The sequence below is a fragment of the Cynocephalus volans genome, chromosome 6 (genome assembly GCF_027409185.1).
Source record: "Cynocephalus volans isolate mCynVol1 chromosome 6, mCynVol1.pri, whole genome shotgun sequence".
NCBI classification, from domain to species: domain Eukaryota; kingdom Metazoa; phylum Chordata; class Mammalia; order Dermoptera; family Cynocephalidae; genus Cynocephalus; species Cynocephalus volans.
In genome coordinates, this window is record NC_084465.1 from 112,440,855 (window position 1) to 112,448,503 (window position 7,649).

Genomic DNA, 7,649 nt, shown 5'->3' on the forward strand with positions numbered 1-7,649 from the left:
CATCTCTGCTTTTCACCGCTACTTCTGGTCCTGAAAGCACCTGCCCAAAGGTAAGAAACAGGTCTCAAAGGTCTGGAAACATTGCTTTCCAGGATTTTCCAGAAAATCCTGGATATAAACCAACACACAAACACGCGCACACATGAAATAAAAGTTTTATAAAACAATTCTTATCCTTATGGTGTGCATTGCCTGCTGATCTATTCTATTCTATTTAATTAAAAGAAAATCCTGGATATAAACCACAAATGGAAGGATTTCATGACCCCTGATGAGCTGTGACCTATAGTTCGAAAAACTCTGCGGTGGGTGGTAACCGACTGCATTTTATTCTCACTATAATTAACTAAGACAATACGTGAAAAGCGGAGCCCAGCACACAGCAGATGCTCTTGTGCATGGCTGTACCCCCAGTGCCCAGTACATAATAGCTGCTTAACTAATATTCATTGAGTGAATGAAAAAATAATAGTCATTGCTATTAAGAAAGTTTAGGCTCAAAGGGAGGGAGACTAATTCATCAAGGATCATGAAGCCAATAACCAGCAGAGTAATGACTCAAATCCAGGTCTGGACCCAATGTCCAAACTCTTAATTTCCTCTCCCACCTCCCTCAAATAGAATGGAAACCAACTAGGAGAAGACAGCTACAGATAGCCCTACCTGAAGCCAGAGAGGTGGAATTAGTCCGTTCACAGGTATGTGCCTCTTATATATGTATATAAAATCGCCCCTGGCTGTCAATCTCCTCCAATTATCCTCTGATTCTGTTTCTTGAGATTGTTTCCTTGGGAGTGGAATATTTTTTTCCTTTTGGCATGTTTGCCTCTTTCAAGCTGTGAGGTTGTTGTTGTTCTTTTTGCTAATGGCTAGAGACCCCAAATATGACATTGGGGGTCACACCTGTGCCTGGAAATGCAAGGCCTCTGTTTTGCACCTTTTGGCAGCAAGAGATTCCTTAGTTAGAAATTAACTGGAAAAGCAGTGCCAACGTGCTGGGCTTTTTCTTGGTCACTGACAAGGATAGGGTATACCCAAGAAGCCAAGCAGAAGCCAATATCTGAAGCCAGGCTGCACTGGGATAAAGGGGAGGTTCGTTGTCCCTGCTGGGATGTGCGCCTGTCCTAAAAAGTGCACCCGTCTGAAACATCCCATCCTCCTGGATCAGCCACCTCCTCCAGGTTCCAGACATGAGCAAGAGAAGAGCTGAGAATGGCCAAAGGTCAGAGCCAGAAGATAATTCAGTATCATGAGACCTGACCCACTCTGTGAAACAAGCAATCTGAGGTTGGAGAGTGGAGGTCCCTTGGGAGGTGGAACAACTTTGTGAGGAAACAGACTGACTGTGGGGTCAGTCAGTCTGAATCCTGGGCCTGCCATTTACTTTGTGCCAGTGGCTCATTTCTTAACCTTCCTGAGATCATTTTCCTTGTCTACAAAGCAAGAACATCCACCTCCCAGAATTGCCGTGGTGGCTAAAGGAGACGAAGCAAGCAAAGCCACATCGTTAATGACTCTACCCATGGAAATCCTGCAAATGCTGCTTTATTGATGTAAAATCACGGAGCTAGAAAATGACAGCATTAAAACCCATATCTCCCGACCCAGTCCCATGTAGGTGGCAATCCAAAAATCAATGCAAGAATGGATGTGGTCATGTTGAGAAAAACCAAATGTGTGTGAACTTGGGCTGATTAGGACGTATGACCATGACAGCTGCATTGACTTTTTCAGGACTTTTCTCACTCCATCCTGTTCAATGGTAGGATAGCCATCAGTGTTACCACCAGACTGGCTCTGCTTGCCCTCTCACTTTAAACAAATGACTCAAAAGTCCAGAAGTTGGTGCAAGGATTGGAAGGTTCATTCAGATAACTGGCATCTGGGGGATGACCAGGCTAAAGTCATCCCACCTTCTGATGCTTGTTCTGGGGTTTATAAAGGGGAAGAGGTGGGAAGATGAGGTAAGGGTCTGTGGAGGATACTAACATTAATAAGCACATGTATTTCACAGGGCCTAACTTATAGCTTAGTAGGACCACAGTCCTTAGATTTTAGAAGGGCCAAAGCCCTGTAGTTTAGGTAGTAGCTTAGTAGGGCAACAGCCCTTAGTTTTAACAGAGCCAAAGCCCTGTAGTTTAAGGTATAGCATAACTTTTTAGTATTGCATATAGAAATGCTAAGCTTGGGAAAAACAGAAAACTTTCCCAGGACTAAAGTCTGTCTTGTAGATAAAAAAAAAATTGTAACACAGCAATAATGCTTGCTCTAAGGAGAGTTATCCTTGGTGCAGCTAAACCTAATGATGGGAAATTATGTGAGCTAAAAGCTTCAAGGTTAATGGTTGGGAGATGTTCCTCATCTCACCTTCAGCTGTTTCTTTAAGTTCCTTGAGGAACTAAGCATTGCCATGATGAGTATCTCATTGTTCTTTTTGTAACCACCTGTGTTTTTCTGTAACTTTCTTGCTTGGACAATAAAAACACAGAAAACCTGATTTGGAGTTATTCCTAGGAAACTTTCTCTCTTGAAGGAATTGCTCCTGGGATTAACCTTTTCGGGCCTCTCACTGCTCTGGAAAAATGGGCTTTTAGTAATCCTTTGCATCTCCGTCACCCTAGGAGAGGTGACAAGGGTCTTTGTTCTAAAAGGTGGGGGGGGGGGGGAGTCTGGGTGCAGCAGATAGTCTGAGTCAGATGTCAGGGTCCCATGATGGACTGGGCACTTCAGCATCACAAGGTCTGTGATCAGCTTCAAGTCCTTGATGTTACCTTATCTCCTAGGGAGAGCTCAAGGATAATAAGCTTAGTCAAATATCATAAAAATACCTTACTTGGATTTCTAATTAATGTGGATGCAGTTTTCCTTTAAGTAAGAGGGGGAGTTTACAACCAGCTAGGCTGTCTTACCTCTCATATCTCCTCTTGTTTGCAGCTGATAGGAGAGATAAGGAAAACAAGAAACTTAGTTTCAGTCCTTAATTGTAGTGCACAACCTCTGAAGTAAATCAGCGTGACAGGTGATGATTTCATCTCCGGTCAGTCTCTCAATTCTGCTAACCTCAAGGAATTGATTATTATCAGTTCCCAAGTTAAGGACTGGCCGAAACGTTCTGCTTGGTCTTAGTTACCCCAAAGATGGCTGTTTTTCAGGCTAAGGTCCCTTTCATCGGCACTGGTGCGATCCCCTCTTCAGGATAATTTTGAGGAGTGAAATTTCTGGGTCAAAGAGGTGATACACCTTTAAGAATATTGACACATTTTCCCAAGCAGCACCCAAGAGAAATTTTTAAAAATTAGTTTACAGTCTCTACCAAAAGTACTCACCCGCCCTGAGCATTGGTAAGTTTCTTTCACTTTTCCCAGAAAGACAGGTGAGAAATATCTCACTGTTGTTCACTTTTGCAATTCGTTGAGGGACAGGGAAATTATCTCTTTATTTACTACTTATTCTTCTTTTCTGAACTAGCTATTTACATCCTACGCATTTTCCATGAGACCTTGTCTAAACCCTAATCTGGGTGTCTTTAAAGGATTAGAGATGGTGACTTCAGGTGGCTTCTGGAGATGTCTGGGCAAAGACCCAGGCAGGGAATGGGAATTTGGGTTGGAGTCTCTTCAGAAGTGTAATAACCACAATTTCTAGTTTCTGCATTTGATGCTTTCACATCTTGGGGTCTTGCTGACCACAGAGGGACTGCCCCTCCCAGGGCTAGCTAATTCTTAGAGATAGCGAACAACTTACCTGTGAATGTGCCTTTCATATGAAAACCAGCCAATCTGGAACCCGTACTCCTAAACACCTCACCTCCTTTATGGGGCTCTCACACTCACATTGGAGTGGAGGGACCTGTACTATTCCCTTGCCCTAATCACCCCAAGCAACCAGGTGCCAGACGACTAGAGACAACGCCTATGCCCCAGAGCCCTCCGAAATTATTCACACCAACCAATGCTAAACCTGCCTCTCCCATCCCCTCCTGCAGAAACCCAAATAAAGGCTCTTGCTCCCTTTGCTTCCTGACCCTTCCCCACGTGCCTCTTCCCCCCGGGGTGGCATGGCATGCCCCTCCTCTTGGGGTCTGTGAGTATAACAAGCTATGCTCCCAATGGCGATAGTCTCCTGCTCCATTAACCTTGCTGTATCTGAACAATAACGAAAACTACATTTTAAAACAATAAGCATCGCCTTCACTCAGCACAGCTGGATCATCCTACAGTCCTTCTCTAACTGGTCATTCTTCCTCTTTTCTCAAACCTCCTACCTACCCTCTCGTCAGCCCCACACACTTAATGACCTCATGTCGGGCTTCACTGGGTCCACTAAGCAAAGCCTGCCTCGTCTCCCGGTCTGTCTGCATGTGGACTCAGCTTCCATGTCCCCTGTGGTGGTGACAGCAGCGTCCCTCCTGTAGGAGGTCTCTCTCCCATGCACTCTGATGGCCTTTCCTTCTCCCCTGCACTGCCCCTTCCTCCTGTATCACCACTCTCCTCTTATCCACTGGAGTATTCTCACCACCAAGCCCTTCTACAAAGACCTTCCTTTGGTCCCATCCTATTTTCTGCCCTTTCATAGCCAAATTGCCCAAAAGCGTTATCTGCCCAATCTCCAACTAACACCGATACGCTTTCTGAACTGCCAGCTCCATTGACACCATGCATCAAGATAACCAAAGACTCCCACATTGCCAAATTTAATCAACACTTTATTTTACTTCCAGGGCAGTGATCAATAAATATCTGGTTTTGAATGAACCTTACTTGATCTCCCAGCAGTTCCCTCCTTCTTGAGACACTCTTCTCTCTTAACTTTCAGACATGGGCAGGAGACTTGCCCTTAACAAGCTATGGCTTACTGAGACCTTCTCTGGAGTAAGACACTGTGCTCGTGCTTTTACGTTGGAGGGCAGATGCTGCACGTAGCCACACTCCCCCCTCCCTGGCATACTGGAGTTTCCCCTCCCCCTCGTCCCTGGGAGGCTGCCCCTGGCCAAGGCAGTTACCCAAGGAAAGGCAAGTCCCCTCAGACAGACAGAATGTGGACGAAGCAGACCACTGAGTAAGGGAGCAAGCACTCTGACACTGGGAGGTCAGCGGGTAGATTAACTTATCTACCCTGCCAGATCTCAGGCAGGCCCCAAGTTACGTGAGCTGGGTAGGGGTCTACACATAAGCCCGAAAATGATTTACATCCCTACTTGGGTCTGTTCACTATATAACTGCTGTGTGTACTCTGTGGCGGTGTGGACTGCTTACTGACTGGCTGCCATCAGTGCCGTCAATGTCTCTACCTGCTGGGCCTCTGGGTGATTTCTTTGGAATAGGTAAACATGATGCGAGTGCCCTCTCAGATCTGGGGTTCCCATGTTACATACATCCATTGTCTACAACAATAAAGCAGAGCAATCCATGTTACGAGGAAGAAGACTGAAGTTCAGAGAGGCCGAGTACCTTCCCCAAGATCACACAGCTGGCTACTGCTAATGCCCCACTAAAACCCAACTCTCACTCAGACTTATCGTATGATATACTGCATCCCTTGGGGGTACAGAACATTCCGTGTTCAGCCACTACAGGGCCTTAGAGGGACAAGTGGTTTTAGGTCTTTTTTGTGAGAATGAAGCTAGGGGGTGAAGAGTTTTGAAAAGTCGACAAAACATAACAAGAGGGTTAGAATGAGAGGTTGGGGTGTGTTGGGAAGAGGCAGAAAATGAGCCAAAGGAGAAGATCTCCCCACAGAGAGGTGTTACCTGCCCCACCTACCTATACTGCTCCCTCTACTTGCGCCCCCACCTCCTGAGGTTCTAGTTACATCTGGGGGACCTGCAGGTGACATGCCCATTCTCTGACTCGTGGCCTATTAAGGACTCTGTTCCATGTGATTTAGTCCTGGCAGCCCCCAAGGACCTCCACCTTGGCCCAGCAGCCACATGGCCTTAAGGGTGAGGCAGGTGAGCCTTGCACGTGTCCTGAATACTAACACCTGCCCCTGTGAGGGCATCAGGCTCTGGTGAGTTCCAGGGCCCCAGGCTGTTCTCTGCTTCTGGATGTGGATAGGCCAGGTTGAGGGGGAGGCAGCTGGCTCTGGAGATCTGAAAAAGCACAAACGGCCTTTGCCTTACGTGACAGGTGCAGAGTGAAGGGGCCTGATGGTTTGTGGAGACCTCAGTCCCTAAAATAATACCCCCCTCCTTTTCTCAAGAGAAGGCCCATTTTCACCTGGCTGAAATGGATGACATAAATCATCAGTGTGAGTCTGTAATAGGCTGAGTATGGCCCCCAAATATGTCCCCAACCTCATTCCTGGAGCCTGTGAGTATTGCCTTACACAGCAAAAAGGACTGTACAGTTATGATTAAGGATCTGGAGATGGAAAAGTGATCCGGGAAGCCTGGATGCAATCACAGTGGTGCTTATAAGAGGGTGCAGGAGGAGTCAGTCGGGGAAGTGGAAGGTGTGAGGATGAAACAAAGGGCTGGAGTGATTCCAGGACAGAACCATGAGCCAAAGAATGTAGCAGCCCCTAAAAGCCAGAAAAGGCAGGGAAAGGGATTCTTGCAGAAGGGACCAACCCTGATGACACATTGACTTTAGCCCAGTAAAGTTGATTTCTGATTTCTGGCCTCCAGAACTCTAAGTATAAATTTGTGTTGTTTTAAGCCACCAAATTTGTATTAAGTTGTCAAAGCAATAATAGGAAACTATTAGAGTTCAATTTGGATCTGAGGATGACATTGTCAATACCTTTCCCTCTTGGATAACTATGAAATTATGTAGCTCTCAGAGACAGGGTGCTGTCTGATATAAAATTTTCATTCGAGGCGTGGACATTTTTTGAGCATGTACTATGTGTTAAGCAAAGGTCTAGGCCTTGGGAAAACAGTAAGGAAGAAGACAGATTCTGTCACCTCTCAGGGGGCTTACATGCTGCCGGGGAAGCAGGCAGTACACCACTGCACAGCACAATACAGTCACGTGCTGAGCAACGACATTTGGTCAGTGACGGACCACATGTACAACAGTGGTTCCTAAGACCTTACTATGTATTTTTACTGTGCCTTTTCTATGTTTAGATACATTTATTTACACACATATTTACCATCGTGTTACAATTGCCTACGGTATGCACACAGTAAGATGCTATAGAGGTTTGTAGCCTAGGGGCAATAGGCTATACACACAGGGGAGATGCGTGGTATGCTATGCACTCTATGATGTTCGCACAATGACAAAATTGCCTAATGGCACGTTTCTCAGAACATTTCCTTGTTAAGTGATGCGTGACTATAAGGGTCTTTTAAATATTGGTATCCAGAAAAGCCTCTTCGTGGTGGTGACATTTGAGCTGAGATTTGGACAAGGAAAGAGCACGGCTGCGTGAAGATCTGGAAAGAGCGTATTCTGAAGGGAGTGCATTCAAGCAGAGAGAATAGCCATGAGGAGTGAGTTTGGCTGGTTCAAAGAACAGAGATCTTTCAGGACCTTGGAGGCAGGTAAGCAGACTGGATTTTATTCTCAAGGCAATACAGATGCCATTACAGGGTTAAAACAAGGAGGTATTGAAAGCACTTATGGCTATGGCTTTTTTAAAAATTGCCCCAGCAGCTGTACGGAATATAGAGGTTTGCGGTGGTAAGACTGGGGCAGCTA